At 36.8% G+C, this 22141-nt stretch overlaps 1 protein-coding gene across 4 annotated transcripts in view; it reads left to right on the top strand.

Moving 5' to 3' along the window:
* LOC123712721 (dystroglycan 1) overlaps nucleotides 1–22141 on the top strand; it is an 88656-nt gene that overhangs the window by 15166 nt on the left and 51349 nt on the right. For 3 of the 4 annotated variants that reach the window (XM_045665940.1, XM_045665943.1, XM_045665942.1), the window contains exon 1: nucleotides 20277–20408. The exons of the other annotated variant lie outside the window; for it this stretch is intronic. The gene's annotated coding sequence lies outside the window, so the exon portion shown is untranslated. Of the gene's footprint in view, nucleotides 1–20276; nucleotides 20409–22141 lie in introns of those variants that run through there. 4 annotated transcript variants of the gene reach the window in all.

Genomic DNA, 22141 nt, shown 5'->3' on the forward strand with positions numbered 1-22141 from the left:
ATTTTGTAATTGCTATATCGTATACGTACTGAAAGGATAGTGTACGTATTTTTATGAAAAAACAGAAATCCTCGAAGCAGTAAGGTCACTCCGTGAAGGCTGTGAAGTGCCTTGAGACTTCTGTGCTTCTGGAAGGAGCTAGGCTGGCTAAGTTAATCAGAACTTTACGCACAACGAGAGCACAACCCTAATGAGAGTTTAAGTGCGGAAACTGAATCCACCAACCATTATTTTGACCTTTTGGAAACCGATTTTTTATATGACAAATCATGGTAGTAGATGCGCAAGAGTTTTTTTTTTCACCTCACGTGCTGAAGGTATTGAGTCTGGTGCCTATAATAGAGGACTATAGAAGTCAATATAAATAACGAAATAAAACTGTAGCATGAGTGGTTGTGGGTGTGTGAATATGGGTATGTGTGAAAGAATCCTTCACAAGTGTTAATTTCGTTCATAAAAACCGATGGATGCCTATCAGAGACTCGCACAGCCGCCGCCCCCCCCCCCCCCCCCCGTAATGACAAGTCTCGATATCAATATAATGTATGAATAATCTAGGAAAAGCAATTAGGCCATCAACTAATTAGCATCGTAAATACACAGCGTATCGTTGTTTAGAAATTAAAACCAATTAAATAGCGGTCATATGAGCGCAATAACGCTTAGTCAGTTTGATCGTGAGCCGAGGTCATTGCCCTTAAGATGTAAGTACTAAGTATCTAGCTCTGATAAATCAATCTTTTACGTTTACGTTTAAAATTAGTTTTATATTCGCTTAGTAAACAATCTTCGATATTAATCTCGATAATTTTACATGGTCTATAACTTTTACGGTAAATAAATCGGTTAGTGCATAATTAATTTGTTTTGTTTGATATATAATAATAAAAACTTTATTCACACTAGGGCGTCCCTTTGTAGTGGGTAACTAGATAACAATTATTCCGGATAATATAAATACAAGATTTTTAAATTCCTCTATGTGACCGTCTTATAGTTTTAAATTTTATGTAACAGGAGGCACATCTGATGATCCACGGACATTCTCAATGTCAGAGGGCTCGCGTGTGCGTTGCCGGCAATTTAAGAAAACATTTGAATATTCAGCGTATACAATCAATATCGTTATGAAAATAATCTCTAATTCTTAACTTAAAGATTTAGTACAAGAATGAAGTTATATTTAGTTTAATGCTGGTGCAATGCAAATATCTAGGTCGCGCTGATTGGTGTATCGCCTGAATTCCCGCCAACAATGCTTCAGCCAAATCATCAGCCTTCTGTCTTACACGTCAATAATTCTAGTTTATCTCAACATTGCATAATACTTTCTCTGAAAACACGGTCATACAAAACTGGCGGAAATGTATAATTCTTGCTCTATAACGCGATATAGTTAATAATAAAGCTCGATTAGTTCCAATCATTACAGTTTAGATTTGTAATTATTTTTCTCTTGTTCTCCTAATATCCTAACTTCCTTCCGGAACCCCTTCACGGGTAAAGGCCTAGTCCAGCCTTTTCCAAATATCTGTATCCATCTCCTTCTTTCATCTGTACATCTTGCTATACGAAAAATAGTTTGTAATATGCTATGTAGTTTTATAGAACTAAATTGTATTGAAAGGGAAGTGAAGTTTCAAGGTGTAAAGCGATTATCGATTTGATATTAAAAGATTTTATTGTATTTAGCCTTATAGAGGTTAAGGTTACTTTAAAAATAATAAGCGTTGTTCGTTACTAGATATCAAAGTAAAAGTTCTATGAGTTAACAAAATTATGTTAAATAATATCACCAAATAGGTTCTGTGTGCTACAACGAACTCGCAACGAAAATTTGCGCTTACCACGTATATTCTAACGTTGTAAATAAACTCTCCATAAGGGTGTCACAAAAAGTAGGCTTTATTTCAGTTTCTATGCTGTATGAAATACTTAGTCCTTTTGTAAATATTTTAATCTATTAATGTTGTATGTATTATCTGTTTAGTTCAAATATAAATATTTAATTAATAGTTTCGTAATCCAATTAAAGATTTTCAAAAGCTATCTAATGATATCATTCATATATGCATACTGTATGTATTGTAATATAAATGTGAATTTGCCGCATTGCATAGTTTGTAATCGTAGCTTACAAACTTTTTAACAATAAAAATTAATATTATGTCAAAATATCATTTCTTTCTCGGGCACTTTAGCCCAATGCAAATGGAATGCAAAACGCTCAATGCTAATAACAGTAAACACAAGTCTAATCCGACACTCGACTTTAAAATTTTCTATGTCGTTTGCATACAATGAACCGGTTAAGTATCGCATTGGCGAGTCGTTCCTCGTTTTAGTCAGCCTTTACAGACCATTCTCCTACCTATATTACATTTAGGCTTGACGGGATATATTTAATTTAGACGCGTCGCCCCGTACCGGTAACTCGCAAAGTTACATTGCAGATTCATATCTGAATAACTTGGCAATCGTGTCACGTGTAATAAAAGCACCGCCACCGCATTTCCTTTCATATAGAGGCAAATATTTACTCAACATGTTTAACTCATTTATTCCGAAGTACCTACTCGGCACTTCGGAGTACGTTTGTGCAGCAGATGTCTCGAGAGTCCGGGGATCCGCATTCATGAGCCAGCTTAAACATGTACACGGCTATGAATCTAGTTTCCTTAAATGCAAAGAAAGGCCGTCGCCCTGATAAGGACCTGCACGTAATTCACGTTAGACGCGACGTTATTTCCTCGCTACGTGATTTATAATGTCTAGTTGCCTGTAACAGTCGGATTTGTGAAGTTTTTTCGGGTGAAACGAGTTTATTTTTTGTTTAAATTACAATAAATGCAGGAATAATGGAGGTTATTCAAAGTCACACAATGCCGGAATCCTATGGGAGCCATGTTGCAGCATATGGACGTTCCGGCCGTGTGCCGCTTTCGAACCAGCCGGCGTGCAGGGTACTAATAAAACAATTGCGTATGTTTGTTCGCAGCTTCACACTGCCTTGTATGCAATTTAAAACTAACACAGACGGTCCTTTGCGAGCGTGTTTTGTTTCTTTTTCTTTACAACCCAATGAAATTCGAAGGGCATAAGTATGACGTGCGCCTCGTTTTTTTTCTAATTACATCGCCGAATGCGTGCGCGAAGTTAATAAAAAATATTTTAAACTAAGATAAGATTTTATTCAATTGCTTTTTTTGAATGGACTAACTCGGAGAAATTTGATTAAGCTGGTCAAAAACTTGATACTCTGTAATCAAATAAGAGCTTTCGGAAAGTTTACTTGCGAAATTGGTAACATCGATTGAAAGCTCGATCCAATTTGGCGCAAGTTGTACCACGTGTTGCTCCCAACTTTAATGGATTGGATTTTGTAATTTCCAAAAGGCATCACAATACTCTCACTAATATAGGTTTCGGCGACATTGATAAAGTGCTAGTGAAACAGACTGTCGAGATAAAGTTAAATTATTACCCTTTTGTTGAATCACCGAAGGTTAGAAAAATTGTGTCACCCAATGACTCATAGGCCCATTCTTTAGATTTTTATTGATAACCTTCCGAAGACTGACCTAGATCTGAAAACGCCCGGGTGTAATCCAAATTCTGAATGAAAATCTATTGGATGCTTTAGGTACTAGATTATATAGATATAATATATAATTTCTATAGATAAAATAGAAAAAAACTAACGCCTCGTTATTACGGTTGGTATTCGGGCTATCGAGCACTGAACGTTTTCCACGTTTTACGCTTATTATCTAGTAAGGCAGTTTTTTTATTGTAATAGCTATGTGTGGGTATAGGAATATAAAACTTAATGTTCACTTTACTTCACATATTATATAAATATCTTTTTGGTAGAGTATTCTTTTTCACAGTGGAATCAGAAGTTAACAAGAAGTAATGATTTGAGAAAATTTTATATCGTATAACGTAATATTAGCTTCAATAAACCCAATAAACAACAATAAATAGCATGTCTAACGCAAAGTCTCATCAGTACCAATCTAGTGGAACTGATACAGGTGTAGATTGTTTCGAATTTTAATAAGAATTAGTAAAAAAGTCAATTGTCTTATGAAAACAAACTAAATTATAACTCTGCAGGCGTCGATCTGGAACTCACGTAGAATTTTTTTTTTGCAGCTGATGACCCAATCGAACCCCTAGTTGCCTTTGATCCACGACTTTTTGGCCACCCTGTATATATATGTAAATAGAATAATTGCTGTAGAAATGAAAGCGTTAAGAAGTGTAAATTTTCAATAACATAATTTAAAATCAAAACACCAACAATTGGTCAGCCTGGAATGTGTTTGCTTGGATACATACATTTAGTCGTTATATATATCGCAGCCAACTAGCTTAATTAGCCGATGAAACTGTCAATATGGCGTCGGCAAACAATTTTGATGGTGTTCAAAGTTGAATAAAATAACAAGTACAATGGTAGAGTGTAGTGATAATAATAATGTGAATTTAGCTGTAACTGACTCAAGCAATTATATTTTTTTAAAATATTTTTGATGTCAGATGTTTCATCTCTTTTATTTCTGCCACGTGATCACTCTACCGTACTTATGGCCTAAGCATTTGCCAGCCTGCCTGTTTATTAAATGTTGTAATAAATGCTACGGCTGAATATAATTCAAGCCGCTAGTTAAACGGTGTTGTTTAGTAAAGGCTAGGCTATTGATTGAACGGCTGATTAAGCTTGTGTGCAGCAATATATGCCTTGTCCCTAAGTTCTGTTACAAATTAAAATTAATTATTGTTAATGAAGTAATGTAATGTATACCTACATTTTTTTTTGAGTCTCAGCAAAAAATATTCTATTCGGAATGGCCACGTTTGGCTTTAATTTGACGAATCTATGGATTTACGCACTGTTCATGGATGGATGAGAAGCGGCTTAGAAGTAGGATATACAATGCAACCGTGGATTGTGAAGTCGGGTTGGATAGGCCTTGTCCCAACCAAATCCAGGAGGTACTAAAGAAGAGACGAGTTAAAAGTATCCATAACCGGCGAGTCAAGAAAGTGGATGACGCGAGAGAGGTATCGCAGGACCGTAGCAAGTGGAGATCTGTTGGATATACCGATCCGCGGTCGGAAAAATAATTTAATTAATCATTTTTAATTCAAATAAAGAACTTGATTAATCTAAGGACATAAATATGTCAACATCTGACTTGAGGATATTCATTAAGCTAAGTTTCGTGTAAGTTGATGACATGCTAGAAGTGCCCCGATTTGTTCGAATGAATTCGATATCGGGAATTCTTCACAGAATTTTCTAAAAGCCAGTTGAGGACAAAAGAATGTAAATGTTACATTGTAAAATGAAAATGGCTTAATGGTTATCACCTATTTATTGTGTTAAATGTGTCAGCGGTCGGTGACCTGCGTTTCCGTAATGAAGCTCACTGGGAGTCGCTAAGGAAGCCCTGAGACAAATTGATTCCAACTTTTAACACTAAGTGCCCTTAGTAGAGCACTTTTACGAATGTAAATTGTTTTTGTTTTAACGCCTAATTTTCAACTAATTACTTAGGGTCTTTTTCTTTGTAGTATTAGTATACACGTAATTACATGCGATGATGATAAATACTTAGTATATATTGGTTACGCAAATAATCGAAAGTGGCCGAGAGTTTCTTGCCAGTACTTCTTGCCCTGGTTACTACCTATATTTACTAATATAAAATTGAACCAACATCTTTTCTGTTGACGTTCAAGTGTACTTGAATAAAGTTATTTTGAGTTTAAGTTTAATGTTATGTATTTATGTTTATTGTTTGTTATGTGTAATGTAACGAACATTAAAAATAACAACTTGTAACCTAAATTATTAGGGATGCAATGGGCGGTATTGTCGCGAACAAGGCAGGCATGCAAAGCTAGTAAGTAAATAAAACTAAAAAAAAATGTTGTACTAAAAAGGGTAAAGTGAAAGAACTGCATAATCAAATCCACAAAAATAAAATAACAAGTGTACAATTATACAATTACCAAACTGAATTTAAAATTACAATACAATACAAAAGAACAACAATCTGCAAAAATGAATTACGCATGCATATGTCGTATAAATTTATACAATGTCTTATTAAGAACATAAAATAATATCAAAGTCAAAGTATTTACAATCGGTGTGAAATCTATGGTCCAAATACTCGCCTACACTATAAAGGCACTTTGCCTTTAAAAATGTAATCACCTTTCCCTTGAAATAATTACATGGCAATAAGCTCCTTGAAACTTGTTAAAAGCTTAGTTAAGCAAGGGATAGTTAAATTATTTTGTCTAACCCGGTGAACCAGGGTTCGATTCTCCGAGAAATTGTAACGGTTGTAGGTGCATATAAAATAAAAACAATGGAATACGCAAAAATGTGCTGTCCAACACGTGTCTTTGAGTTTTAACTACACCAGAGCTTTAACAAGTCAAAGTTCAATAACACGTACATGTTTCAAAGAAAAACTGTGACGAAGTTCAATTTGGACGACATGTGGGGGATATCGATTGTTGACGCATTAATGAGATTTTAGAAGGGATTGTTAGTTGAATGCGACGAGTGAGGCAGACCAGAAACACGGTCTTAGCTATTTCTGGCGAGGCGTTGACCTGCAGTCATATTCTGTATGAAGGTGATTTTGTGTTTGATACTCGATGACAGATTATTCGGTTCAGATGAATCAGATTCATATGCGATCTGATTAACGTTTGTGTATTGTTTGTTCTATGTGAAATTGTTTCCATGCCAAAATTATTTTCAACAGGCATATTTGTGTTAGTAGCGTCTGCGTCTACCTACTGCTTTCTTATCTTCAATAGGATATGTGCGAAGGCCAAGGTTGTTTGCGATACCAAGGGCCAGAACGAGTCTGCACAGTTCTCCGTTATCAAAGACGTTGTGCCTACTGAATGCTGTCTCCGATACTATCGACATATTTGTATTCGCAAAGTGAAGTCACAGTAGCGATATTGTGTGTTTAATATTATACGTGTACTTTGTTATATGTTAGTTTTTCCGACATTATTATTAGTATTGGCATAGTAAGGAATGTAAGTATTTCTGGAAATAAATGAATACTTACTTTAAATATCTACTTAAGTGCGTCTTAACGCAAAAAGGATGTGTTTTAGGAGTGACATTAAAAAATAAGAGTCTTTCATAAATCAGAATTATAAAACGCAGTTGGTATAGTCCTATCTTAAAAGTATAGCAATAGAGTTCGTATCAATTCTATTGAATCAAGAGTTCATACGCGGTCTGATAACTGTCAATGAATATTGTAATGTTGAAGCAACCAAACCGTAATATTGAATTGTTGGGACCTATTTACGACGTTACACTCAGACACTAATTCCAGTACGTTGAAATCAATACTACCCTAGGTGTACCTACAAAGTCAAAGTCTTTTTAATCGCCAAGTTTTTTTGTTTTACACACTGTAAGGAGCTGCAACCATTACAACAAGTTCAATATGTCTTTTTAAGTAATTAATAAAAATAATATAAATTAAAAACAAAGATTTGTCATCTATCAGCAGAAGACATGGATAGAATAGGAGCACACACTAATATTCTCGTAGGAAAAACACGCAAATACATAGTCGAAATAACTAACATCAATGCTTACTCGAATTCAAGTCCGACCAGTCACCACAATGAGCTCCCGATCACGAGTATGACTCATGGCCAGCCATCGGCATACACTATATTCACATGTTATAAATATTTTCACAGTGTTGGCCTAGTGACTTCGGCGTGAGTCTTTTTTGATCCTTGAGGTTGATCACCTACCTGCCTATTAGAATGACAAGTGATCATGATAGATACAGAAATCTGAGGTCCAGACCTAAAAAGGTTGTACCGCCACTAGTTATAAATATTTCAATAACTAGTTCAATCTTCGTCAAATGTATTTAATTACAAACACTTTTTATCCAAGCTAGATTTAATTGGATAAAAAGTAAAGTATTATCAGCCTTTGAGGTAACATCAGGGCTTGTTATTGATGCTCATTTGAGAGAGGCATGATTACTTTGTGCTTATTAAAATATATTTTTAATTAATGGTATACAAAAATATTACAAAATATCTAATATTTTGTTCATCTCGTAATTAGCTTGTTTTGTAGTACTTTGTATGTATATAAGTAGACGGAAATCATGAGATGCCATGCGAGGTATCCGAGTAGGTTTGAGTGGGTTTCGAGCACCCACACTAAGGGATAGTGTGAGTGGAGTCTCACATTCTCCTGTCCGTCCTCAAGCGGTAGGGTGGATGCGAAAAGCCATCACGCCCATGAAAAGTCAGAGTACTTGTCAGTTCTATTAGATAGCATTTTTATTCTATACGTATTTTTTATATATACCAATGGTGTTACATCCTTTTTGGGTCTTGCCGTCAGATTTCTGTTTCTGTTCTGTAATCATTTCTAATATGCAATTAAGTGATAAACCTTCTGTGCCTGAAACACGCCGTCGACTTCTTGGCTCTAACGCGAGACCGTTTCATAACGATGTTTTCCTTCACGGTTCGATCGAATGTTAAATGCGCACATAGACAGAAAGTCTAAAGTAACCCCTGGGATCAGAGTCGCACGCTGCAACCACCAAGCCAACACTGCTAATTTTATATTATTACTAGATCCAATACTGTTGTGTTATTAAAGTCAGTTATTAATTGTCCATTTAATTTATACGAGATTCCATTGTAGTTACATTGCATTGATTTGCTTTGTGTAGATTAATAAGTCCGCCGGCTCTGCTACCCAAAAAGTATTGGTCTCAAAATGGGAGTCTTCCAGCAGTCCCTGTCCTGTGCTACCTCCCTTCAATTGCTGGCTTTCAGTTGCAGCAGGTCCTCTTCCACTCGATCCAGCTGAACCTAGGCACACCTACTTACGCCCCGAACACTTGGCCGGTAAGCCTCCTTCAACGCCCGATCTTGGCCCATCCTCTCATTCGTAGATTTTATATCTTCTTTTGTATTGGTTTATATCTCATTTTGGTATACCATAAGAATATGTGAAGTTATATTGCAGTGTTTTATATTTTGTAACATAAAGATAAAATGTAGGCATATTATGAAAACTAATAATGGCTGCAACGAGGTTAATTTTTATAATTTGAATTCCTGTTAAAAATCCACTTACCATTACTTACAAATTTTATTTTTTAAGTGACAAAGGGAAGGTTGTCGAGAATCACAGATGTAACCACGTTACACTGTTGAAACACGTATGCTAAGTAGGTTATGTAATTATATTGATGTGTTTTAAAACATTGAAATAAGTATGCATTACATAATGAAGGCATGTTTGTTATACAATTTACCGTTCCTTAAATGGCTATAAACAAATATTGTCCACGTTTAAAGCCAATTATTTTATGGGATATTTTTCCTGTCATCCGATTTCTATAGAAGCCTAATGTTGTGTGATGACCGCTCAAAAACGTTTGGTGGATAAAAATAAAATATTTGATTCGAAAAAAATATAATACTTGTACTGTGAATCAATTTTAGGCCAGACGGTACTTTACTCTGGTTGACGCTTGCAACTGGATATTGCACAAATTCGGCCCCACATTGAATACTGCTCTCACCTCTGGACTCCCCAGTACCTTATTTTTCCGCTTGGCTGCATTCAAGGAAGGGCGATTCGTCGTCGACCAGTCACTTCCCTAGCGGCTTGATCCCTTGACGTTGCTAAGAGATCTGGGATCTCTCTGCATCTTCTACCGCATTTACCATGGAGAGTGTTCAGAGGAGTTGTTCAGACTGAGTTTCATCATCGGACGTTAAGGCAAAATACAAAATACCAGGCATTTTTTCCGCGCACCACCACTATGTGGCCTCGAGAAACAAAACCATCAAGTTAGGGTTTTGGTATCTAAAGGCTTAATAGTGAATAATTGACTTAGAAAACCTCTTATTTTCAAAGTTCTACATAATTTATTTAGTAAACAGTCACACACACACATATACACATACGTACGCATACCCACACCTAATTATAAGTATTACATTTTACTTGGGTAAATGGCAATACTCTGTTAATACAAACATTTGGTTTTGAATTTATATAAAATATTTTTGACTACGTCTAAGCCCCATTGTCTATAGCTAGAACAAGATGATCATTAAAAATATTACTCAGCATCAAGTATTCAATAGAACCTATATTTTAATACGAAATACCTTATTATGTTTTCCCTTAAAAGAAGAAAGTTTTTCCTTATCCCAGAATACAATAGATTTAGCTCGCGGCGCACAAATTGTATAATGGGAGATTCTATTCCAATTTATTTTGTAACTTGAATATCGAATATTATATTCCCCACGAAAAATTAGTTTTTTGTTACGACCAAGAAGTTATATGGGGTTGAACGGTTCTAGCTTTATTCAAGCTTGAAATGTCTTGAAATGTATATTACATATATATAAGATTATAAAGCTCGTTTATTACCAATCTTTACAAATATTGAATTTTTCTGTACAATTTTTTTTCTTATTCTAATATTCTTCAGTACCATTGATCGGAACCCTTTCGCTGTAAAAGGCCTTCAGCTTTTTTCAAATATCTCAGTCCATGGCTTTCTTTCCCCACTCGTTTCCTACGCTTCTACATCTCTAACCACCTTTTTTTTTAATTTTTATTATATTCTATTCATAGATCTTTATATATATAATTTTACTGTACCTGTGTGTCTGACTGAACTCCTCCTGAATGGATGGACCGATGAATTGAATGAATTTTGTATCCGTTTGGGTGGTGGCCTGGATGGTTTAGTTTCACAAATTAGCCCGGCAGATGGCGCTTCAGTCGGTACTATCACACTTTGTTTAATATCATGCAGGACAACGCCTGTCAGGTACGCTAGTATTATATATTTTTTTGCAATAGTATTTAAATAATAAACCAGATATCAACGCGCTTTTCCACAACCCATAGTTCTTTAAAATAAATGATAAATATATGCTGCATTCCAATTCATTAGCAGTGTTGGTCTAGTGGGTTCATCGTGTGGCTATCAATCCTAAGATCCCCGAATCCCGACTGTGCACCAATTGAGTAACTAAGTCTGCAGTTAACACTCGCTCGTTTGGTGAAGAAACACATCGTGAAACTTATCACATACTTGTATATTACAAAAAAATATCACAGATACAGAAAGTAGTTTCATTTTGGTTATAATTACAAATTAATATAAAAAAAATTAAAACTACGTTTGATGGTGATTGATCAACGGCATCTCTAGTTGAATCCGCGTAGACGCGACATAATAAAGTAAAATAAATCAGTGCCGCTACAACATTTTTGGGTCTATATCTCAGATTTTTGTATCATTTTCATTATCATTGGTCAATCTAATAGGCAAATAGGTGATCAGCCTTCTGATCACTTTCCTCACAATTATTTCCTTCTCACATCGAAAGAAAGTTTGGTGTACAGCCGGGGATCGAACCTACCACAGAAATGAAAGTCGGATGTTGAAGCTACTAGGTCTGTTGGCCTAGTGTTCTGTTCGCGACATAATACGTAATGACATCACGTCTTTGGTTTTAGATTCTCAGTCCCCTGACATTTCGTAAACCAACAATCAGGCTTATGATTTCTCCAGAAAATAAAATAAACTAATGTTTATACAATATATGAATGTTTTATATCATGACTGGGAATTTGTTGTGCTATTAAATGTATATGATTGAGAATTTTAAAGTTCTATCTAAAAATGTCTTAAATATTTATAGTGCATTAAACAGTTGTTTGAACTGTGTTGCCCTCTCTTAAAACTTGTCTAATTTTGACATGATTAAAAAACTTCCAAAGCGAGAATTTCTTAGTATTTCTACAAACTCGAACTAATTCTCTTGCTAATTAAAACTTTCTGTAGATAAGTAAGTACTACAAGTAAGGGTTTTCATTTTTTAAAAATCCATAAATTTTAAAATTAAAAAAGCGATGTCTAGTCGAAGCGTGTTAAGAATATTTTTAAAAAAGTGCGGGCGTACAAAGTACACATGTCTGAAGTAAAACTTCTTTGTAAATTAATTATTACTCAGGTAAAATCTCCAATAGATGATCATGTACCAGTATATGATCACTCCATGTATTTGTATATCTATATTCACACTGTTTACACAATGTATACGTGCTAATGATAATATAAATATTGCTACGAAGACGGGTCGACTGCAATGTTTCTAGATTTTTCCACTAGTTAGAGAACTTTTCAGCAGGCTGTAATATGATTTCTGACCGTTTCAGGAGAGGGTCATATTAGAAAATTGTAATTTCCATGTTACCCTAGTTTTCAGGAAGCTGAAACCTTTTTTCAGTCAGTTTCAGAACATGTGTAGTAGAGTGGTGCAGTTTTCAGGAGACCCGTTTTCTGGCCTAGTTATACCCTTTGATGAAGGAATATTCTAGACCGAACTATCTAGGTGTAAAACAAGGACGAAATGATACGAGAGAGAGAGAGAGAGAGAGAAGATCAGAACTTTCTCGAAACTAGACTGAGCACTAAGCGAAAGAGACAAAGAGTGCGGGCGTTCTAGAATTGTGCAATCGCTATTCAGTAGCAAGCCCGCCTAGAGAGTTCTCGAATATTGTTTAGAATTATTCCCAGGGATATATAAGCGAGCCGAAACGCGACTAGTCAACCTTTACTTTGGAATGCGATAACAAGAGAGAAATACCGAAGCGATAAAGTGATTACATGTGATAAAGTACTGTGTGAAGTGTGCATAAGTTAAGTAATAAGGGATTGTTTTTGTGTGTTATAAGTGCATCTTTGCAATTAATTTGTGCTCATATATTCTTCATTGATTACCAAGGAATAAACCCTTGAATAAATCCACGGCATTTTCTATCCGATCCCCTAGCTCATAACAATATATAAAAAGTCTGAGTTTACTGCAGAAGACGTTATGCGACAGAATTGCTATCTAAAATTCTAATATGTAACTAACTTCTTCTTCTTCTTATCCGGTACACTCTTGACAGAGCGGTCGTGATCGCTATTTAGTAGTGGTAATCAAAGGAGCAGATGTGATGCGCTTCTCGACGTTTCGCCATCGTTGCCTATTAGTGGTCATCCTGCTACACTCATTGAGTGTACCTCCTACGGCAGACTTGATCTGGTCAGTCCAACGCGTAGGTGACCTTCCGCGCGGTCTAGTGCCTTCTATCTTCCCCTGGACGACAAGGCGTTCTATGGACTGAATACCACGCCGAGATACGTGTCCGAAGAATGTAAGGATGCGAGATTGTACTATTGAAAATAAACGCTGCTTAATACCGAGTTCTTGAAGTATCGAGACATTTGTACGAAACTCGGTTCACGAAACCCCAAGCATTCTCCTCCAGCACCACATTTCTAGAGCGTCTATTTTCTGTCTTTCCACATCTCGCAAGGTCCACGTTTCGGCCGCGTACAGAAATATGGGGAATATAAGAGTCTTCACGAGCCTGATCTTCGTGGCTTTTGTTATGGTCTTATTTCTCTATATCTTTTGCATCTTGTCCATAGCCGTTCTTGTGATGCCCATACGTCGTTTGACCTCATCGATGCATCCACCATTGTTTGAAATCTGAGCCCCAAGATAAATATAAGATTGGACTACGTTGCATTTCGCGATTTGAGTCACTTGAGGCGAATTATTTCTGGCACGGTCAACAATCATTACCTTGGTTTTGCTGCGATTTATCTTAAGTCCAAACTCATGGCTCACTCGTTCCATCCTTGACAGAAGCTCTTCCAAGTGTTGCGAACTGGATGCAAACAGAGTGGTGTCATCCGCGTAACGAAAGTTCGCAATCCGGTATCCACCAATTGTTACACCGTCTGTCCAGTCTTCCAAGGTGATGCGCATTATGAGTTCGGTGTACACGTTGATTAAGAGCGGCGATATTATGCACCCCTGGCGTACTCCGGTACTTGGATGGAAATCACCTGATAGGACATCATCTGTGCGAACCGAAGCTGTGCCCTCTTCATAAAGCTGTCTTAATAGGTGCACAAGATGTTTTGGTGTGCCCATATCTAGCAGGGTCTTCCACAATACCGGCCATCTCACAGAGTCGAAAGCTTTGGAGAAATCAACAAAGCAAATGAACATGGGCTTATTAAATTCTCTTGACTTCTCCATGATCTGCTGTAATATGAGTATTTGTTCCCGAGTGCCTTTTCCCTTCACAAAACCGGCCTGTTCTGGAGCGATCTCTTTATAAAGGTATGCTTTCAGGCGCTCGTTGAGAATATGTAACAATATTTTGCTAGCGTGTGATATCAGAGCAATGAGGCGGTAATTGTTACATTTCTTCGTTGAGCCTTTCTTGTGCAGGGGTGCAAATATGGTGTGTGTCCATTCCGAAGGCCAAATTCCTGTCTGCCCCACCTTATTACAGATGAGATGAAACATCTGGTCGCCACGTTCTCCTAAGGCTTTAATTGTCTCTATAGGAATTGCATCTCTACCAGTTGCTTTTTTACTTTTCAGATGTTTTATGGCAGCTCTTACTTCGGACAGAAGGATGTCTGGTTCCAAATTATCTGGCTCTGGTTCTGTGTCTATAGACTGCCGCGACTGCGGATCCAGGAACAATGACTGGCAATAGCTCCTCCACGTTTCCGAGATTTTGTCGAGTTCTGTTACCACTTCATTTCTGTCGTTCTCGATAGCCCAGGTTTTAGCAGGTAGAGATTTTGTAATAAGACGAATTTTGTGGTAAAGATCTCTAGATTCGTGCATCATAGCATGTTTTTCAAGTTCGTCACAAATGCTATGAAGGTGGGAATTATGGTCTCGCCTGCAGCAGGCTTGGATGTTAGCAGACAGTTGATTCAGCTCTCTTATGTCTGCTCCTGCGGCTTTCTTAAGGCGCCTCTCTTCTATAAGGGCAAGGGTACTCTCCGTCATCCAGTGTTGACGTTTGCGCGTTTCTGATCTCGGACTGGACTCCGTGACTGCATTTTGGATGAGTGTCTGATGTAGCTTCGTTGTGGTTCATAACTGTCCAATCCTTCCAACTCCGCTCAATGGCTGTATTGAATTTCTCGATATCTGCTACATCAATCCGTCTTGTCTTTTTGAAGGATTGAGCTGCTTTGAGCTTCAACCTCATCTTTGCGATAACGAGTTCGTGATCAGAACCACAATCAGCCCCAGGAAGTGCGTGGGCATTAAGAATAGAGGTGCGCCAACGTGATCTTATCAATATGTAATCGATCTGGTTTTTGGTACCTCCTCCAGGTGATGTCCAGGTGAACAGTCTCCGGGGATGGTGTTGGAATAGACTGTTCGCCACCACCATATTGTTTTCGTCTGCGAACTGCATAAATCTTTCACCTCTTTCGTTACGTACCCCAAGTCCGAAATTTCCCACACATTTACTGTACTGGGCAGAGTTTGCGCCAATCTTTGAGTTGAAATCACCCATTATTATAAGTAACCCTCTATTGGGGATTTTAGCAATTGTTGCTTGTAAATCTTGGTAGAAACTCTCCAGTACGAGGGGTAGAGCTTCACTGGTGGGGGCATATACCTGTATTAGATTGATGTTTACAGGTGACGCTTTGAGCTTCATTGACATAATGCGGTCGCTAACTGCCTCATACCCCATTACACTGTTATTCGTATGCTTAGGAATAATAATCGCTACTCCGTTACGGCTACTGTCATCGCTACTGGAAAAGTAGACGGCATGGGCGTCGGTAGAGAAATGCCCGTTGCCTCTCCAGTGTGTTTCTGTTAGACCGCAAATGGATAAACCACATCTGGTGGCTTCTCTCTCCACGATATTAAATTTACCGGGTTTAAGCAACCCGCGAACATTCCACGTGCCTATCTTCTGGATTTTTCGCAACTTTATGGAGTTTAAAGTAGCATTATTTCCACGTGAAGCCTGGTCTCTTACTCCATCATGGCCGGTAGTCCATTTCCCACCGCCCCGGACGCGGCGCGGCGCCGCTGGCTAAGCGGTTCGCATGGCAATCGTGACTCTTTTGTGACTACTTTCATAACGATTTTCTCGGGAGATTAGCTGCAGTGGTTTCCCGTTGCCTTCTGCGCCAGTTCTTTTAGGGGCTATTTGAACCCTAAGGCCGCTGTAGCCTCTTCTGACCTCTGGTCAGGAATGTGGTTATACCGCCACTGCTCGGTCGCCATTGCCTCGTCTATTATCTAGCAGGGGGACCACGGTATAGGAATACCGCCGCGGATGATGTGTTGTCCGCGCGTGCAGGTGAGGTTGACAGTTGGGGCCGGAAAGATGTTAACTCCGTTCTGCCCCATTACCCCCATGTAACTAACTACTATACGAATAGATGAATCACTAGAGTGTATTTTTTCTCGATCACCCTTTCTCACTCTCTCTCAATTGGTCTCAATCGCTCTCTCCCTTTTCTTCGACAAAATTTTTCGTAACGTTTCCGTAAAAAAATACCCTCATGCGCCTAAAGAAGTTTCACTTCAAACAATAGATTACGGGCAACTTTGAAAATTACGCCAATCTAGATCATGTGTATCGCTAATGTGTTTAGACATTCGACAATTGAAGCCTGTTTTCTTTGTCCTTGAGCTCTGTCTCTTTTGATTATATTTAGCCTTGGTATTATTCTATTAATGATTATTTGCGTGAAACATCATAATTCATATTAATTTGATAACGTAATAAATAATAATATATTTTAATAATGTGATATTTTATCACTACAAATAATATAAGAATTTACTATAATGATATGACTGATGTATCTTACTTCTTTGTAAAATTCCTATTAAGACAAATTTGTAAGGTGTGACCGAATATGCGAACTTAAGATTGTACCACCATAACATTTTCGTACCATATTCTTGCAAATATATTTATTTTTTCTTATGACCATTGCTGTCCCATCACCTTTCTGCGGTTTATTCTCTTCGTGTTTGTTTCACTGACACACTTCTCTTTATAGACAAATTCAAGTAATATAGGATTTTAAGGTAATAATAATAATAAAGCGCGTTTAATTTCCAATAATGACAAAAAAAAAATATTTAGTTTAGATTTTTTACATTTTATATATTATTTTATTTATCTTGTTATCCAATGTATTTTATATCTTAGCTACCTTCAGTACCGTTGATCGGAACCCCTTCACGTGTAAAGGCTTCCTTCAGCCTTGTATTGTATTGTATGTGTGGACTCTGTTTCCACAATAATAATGTGGTTCTCTCTATAGGTCTATTGTGCGTAAAGTCCTGACTAACTAAGCCAGCCTAACTCCTTCCAAAAGCACAGAAGCCTCCTGGGCACTTCGCAGGCTTTACGGAGCGACCTCACTGTTCCGAGGATTTCTACACGTTGTTTAGTCACAGCCTCGCATTCCAGGACTACGTGGGTGACTGATTCCTCTGCGCTGAAACAGCCTCTGCATAGAGGGCTGTCTGTCGCGCCTAGGACATAAAGATGTTTATTAAGGAGACAATGGACCGTAATTGTCCCTGTCATTGTTTTTAGATTTGTTCTATTCAAGTTTAGAAGTTGTTTGGTAAGTTGTCGGTTGACTGCTGGCAGAGCCATTTTGGACTGTCTGCAGCCCGCACCTTGTGACCAACGTTGATGTTGGAGTTCTGTCCATCTTTGGCGTACCCAGGCTCGCACCTGCGAGAAGGATAAGGGAAGGAGCGGATACGGACCAGCAGGCCTCATCTCCGAACCTCTCCTCGCAAGCTCATCGGCAGCATCGTTGCTTCATACTTAGAGCTACTCATCCACGACACTGGAGCATTATCTAGTTCTACTTCCTGAGTAGGCCAGTAGTTTTAGTCTGCTAACCAACTCCACAGCAAATAATGTACGAAGTATTCCATATTAACTGATTAAAAAAAACTAAGAATTCGTAATAAAATTTTAAATAAATGACTCTGTTATTACAGTTCTATAAATTCTTGTGCAAATTCAAATAATTCTATAGAAATGTGTTATTCATGTCTTGACATAATTTAGATTCATATTTCATCTATATTTGATGTTCTTTGTTATAAGAGATTCGAGAGACAGACTCCGCATTAACATAAAATAATTGTAATATTATCCGCCTATGAGTTCATAGCTTGGATTAGAATACCGAATTGGAAATTGGAGATTTTTTTAAGTCAATTTAAAAATTGTCAGTATAGTACACGGTTTTTGATTTTTTTACTTGTATAAAGTGTCTGTTCATGCCAATTAATAGGAGTACAATACCCCCTTATAACACGGTACTCTTATAAAGCTTTTGATATTAGGCGAGTCCCTCGTTTAACACGGGCGTTCCCCATATAACACAGGAATTGCACGCGTTATATTTTTGTACTGTGAACGCGAAACGCAGTTTTTTTATTAATATTCGATTTAAATCCCCTTTGACGAGAAAATGTAAACGTGAATCGTATGATTGATGAATTTTTTTTACCTTTAAATATCTAGAATAGCATTTGTCCAAAATGTGACTGATGTGTACTGTAACTATCCTATGCAATCAAAAATTACACCTACTATGTGTCTGCTACTATTTTGGGCAGGAAGTCGAAACGCGTCTCATGTTAGTTCATTTGATTTCATTAAACGTATTTGTTTCGATTTGCGCGTTGTATTAATAGCCAGCAACCGATGTACTCCGTCATGATCGTTCACCGAACACTATTGTGTTACGTATTAAGAAAACAATGCTATGTAATTTCAGTTGACATGGCGACCACAAAATGCAACTAACAAAACGTGTCGCACAGCTTGCTCTAAAACCTATTCTTTATTGCCACATTGCTATCACATTTCTGATTATACTAATACAGTGTTTCCCTTGTGTGCCTAAACAAATCAAATACTAGTCAGCCTCAAAATTACTTGGAACCGATATTTGGAACCAAATATATGCAACCTACAAATTCTTACTTAAGTTTATATGGCTAGTAAATAATTTCATGAAATAATGACACAGAGCATACAAAACATGAAATAAAAATATTCAAGTCAAGTCAACGTAAATAATATCTCTACCTTTACGCAATGAAATATTTTTTTCCTCGTACACAATTTCGTCAAGCCTTGAATCTTGTTTGCTCTACCTGACCTACATTTCAAAGTTGATAATGAAAAGCTCCGTCTCGGTGATATTACACTGTCACTGTGATGTTACTTTATGTAATCACTGAGTACAATATATTACGCACCTTTTCTCACCCACGGGAGACATAATGTTCGCCAGCTCATTACAGTTGTGAAACTAAAAACAATGAATTGATGGTAATCTTATCATTCACATATAAAGGAAGCCAAATATATGATTTGTTTGATATGCATTTTAATGATTTTGTCACAAGATATTCTGTGTTACATTGTGATGCGATAACAATGTGATTTTTTTTTAATTTACTCTCAATGTAGTATTTATTACACACATAATTTGCTATGTTTGATAGCATCAGCTAATTATATTATAGGATTTCAAAGCGATGTGCACGCTATTGCAATCGTTCACACTTTGATGCATAGCGGCATTTCTTTGGCTGGACGAGTTTAATTGCGTGACTGTTTCTAATGGCCGCTTCCTTTTCAAGAATTTCTTTTGAGATACTGATGTCTCATAAATCATCATTCCTTGTGTTAATATTTTTGGACGCTCTCTTTCTTGTTATATAAAAAGTAGCGACTCGTTCCACCTGTAGATACCAAACAGACCCATAAATCCAATTATGGCTAAAAGTCTAAAACTGACAAGTTTTAGTTTATATTTTGAATTACTAAAGCTTATCAGTTTTAATTTATATTTTAAATTATCAATAATTTAGTACCTTCAATTTCGCCCCATGTCTACGATCTGGCTAAGTAATTAAGTTTATATTTTTAATTCCTAAATAAAAAGTAAGGTACCGTAATTTTTCTAAAAGTTTATACAGCTTGTAAGAAGATAACACTCGCTAACACTTCTAAAATTCTATGCTTAAATAAAAATGCAGCTTTCTTTAATAAAATGTGGACGAGAGCCTTGTCTCAATTATCTACTTAACTTTCTTGTTAGTTTTTATAAAGTTTTCCAAGTTCGTTTTACCCTGTATCCTCAAGTTAGCAAGCAAATCTTCATTCTTCATTACTTAATTACCATGTTGGCTGTTCGTTCCTATACTCAGCTGATGTCAAGGCCCCCAGGGTACCAGGGGATAATAAGTGCGTAAGGAGCGCGGGGGGCGGTGTGCTGACTGCCGAGTGCAGTCGCCTTCCGTGCGTGGTTAACAGCGGTCGACGCTCCGTCATTTTGCCCGCGCTAATATCAGTGTAGTGACAATTTGTGACTGGAATTTTGTGTTATCTGTGCCGTTGGAAATATTTAATCAAGGCTTATCCAATCTGTGGAACGGTATGTTTATATTTGAATGACTAGATTGTAAATAAATACCTCCAATATTCGGCAGAACTTCCGGTATTGTTTTCATTAAATGCGGTCAAATTACGCTTTATAATAATGGAATTATTACAAGGGTTAAATATTATGAGGTTGGCTATTGATTCACATTTACGCACCCCAAATAAATTTCGCGTAAGAGGGTCCCAGTTTCTCATAAATTGAGAGGGAATCACTGGCTGGGGTTGATTTTGCCATCTCCGGAAAGTTATTATGCACTATATGGTTTGAAAAAATTTAAACTGGTGTGTAATAAAACTGTTATTATTATTCAATTACTTCCGGATTTACTTTTGTCGATTTTTCGTCTTTATCTTTAGTTAAGCTCACGGAATATTCATTTTTAGACACCGATACAAGAAACAGTATACGAAAATAAGTCACTGTAACCAATTAGCTCATCCATTATTGATAATCCAACACGCAACACTTTCATCGGTACTTTATTTATACAATTACTATAGTTGTAATTAACAGGCATTAATAAATCATTATAAATTCGATACCTATTATGTATGTACCCGCGGAATTCGCTTACAACTTGAATTTATTTCCTAGAAATTTATACCATTAGCTTCGACAAATAACCTTATATAGATTATCAATACTAATGTAGTTTCTCTAATAATGTTATGTATATATTTACTTAATTTGTTTTAAATTTATAATTCAACCAATATAGAAACATTTTACATATAAAGTATCCAAAAAGGTTCCCATTTATAGTAACGGTCTAACATGGTTGGCGGCTGTACAGAAGATGCCAAGATCGTAAGCCTTAATTGCTATCGTAATTTAAACTAATCTTCGTACAAGGTATTTTTTTATTTCATTACAAAATTTATTCTGAATTATTGGTAATTGAAGATGACAATACAAAATTGAATCTCGTAAGACCAATAGCGATTCTCTTACGTGTATAAATTGAGCCACCAATGATTTGCGACCGGATGTAATCAAATAGGTATGTTACCAAAGGTGTCGCATTTCATATAACATAATCTCTATTCGTTGATTACATTATGTCGACATCGTTTTAATATCAATACGACGAGTTCTATAACTAACGCTTTAGATTTTGTTCTACTGAAAAATTTTGAAAATGGAATCAGATGAACGTTTCGTTTTAGTAGTAAATGAAAAGAGGATTTAATTGAATGCATTGTCGTTCGTTGCACTCACCCGGTCGTAGTGGTCAGTAAACGGGTGCGGTTCAGGCATTTTCAAATCTGGAACGTCGAAGCCTTCTGCTTTCAAACATAGTCGTATTTAGTAATAAAAATAAAGAAATCAGTGGCGCTACAACATTTTTATTTATGTGCCTCAGATTTCTGTATCATGATCATTTGTCAATCTAATAGGCAAGTATGTGATCAGCCTCCTGTGCCTGACACAGTTCGTCTACTGTTTTGGGCCTAAGGCAAGCGGGTTCCCTCACGATGTTTTCCTTCATGGTTCGAGCGAATGTTAAATGCGCACATAGAAAGTCTATTGGTGCATCGGGATCGAACCCACGATTTCCTGAGATTCGCACCCTGAAGCCACTAGGCCAACATTGCACTGATCGTATACTAATAGTAAGAAATAAATATAAACTTTCATTTTACGTCAGAGTAATCCCAAAAATATTTAAAAATAATCTGTAATAAATAGTATTGTCTATTATTAAAATAACTTTTACACATTTA

The sequence above is a fragment of the Pieris brassicae genome, chromosome 8 (assembly GCF_905147105.1).
Source record: "Pieris brassicae chromosome 8, ilPieBrab1.1, whole genome shotgun sequence".
Taxonomy (NCBI): domain Eukaryota; kingdom Metazoa; phylum Arthropoda; class Insecta; order Lepidoptera; family Pieridae; genus Pieris; species Pieris brassicae.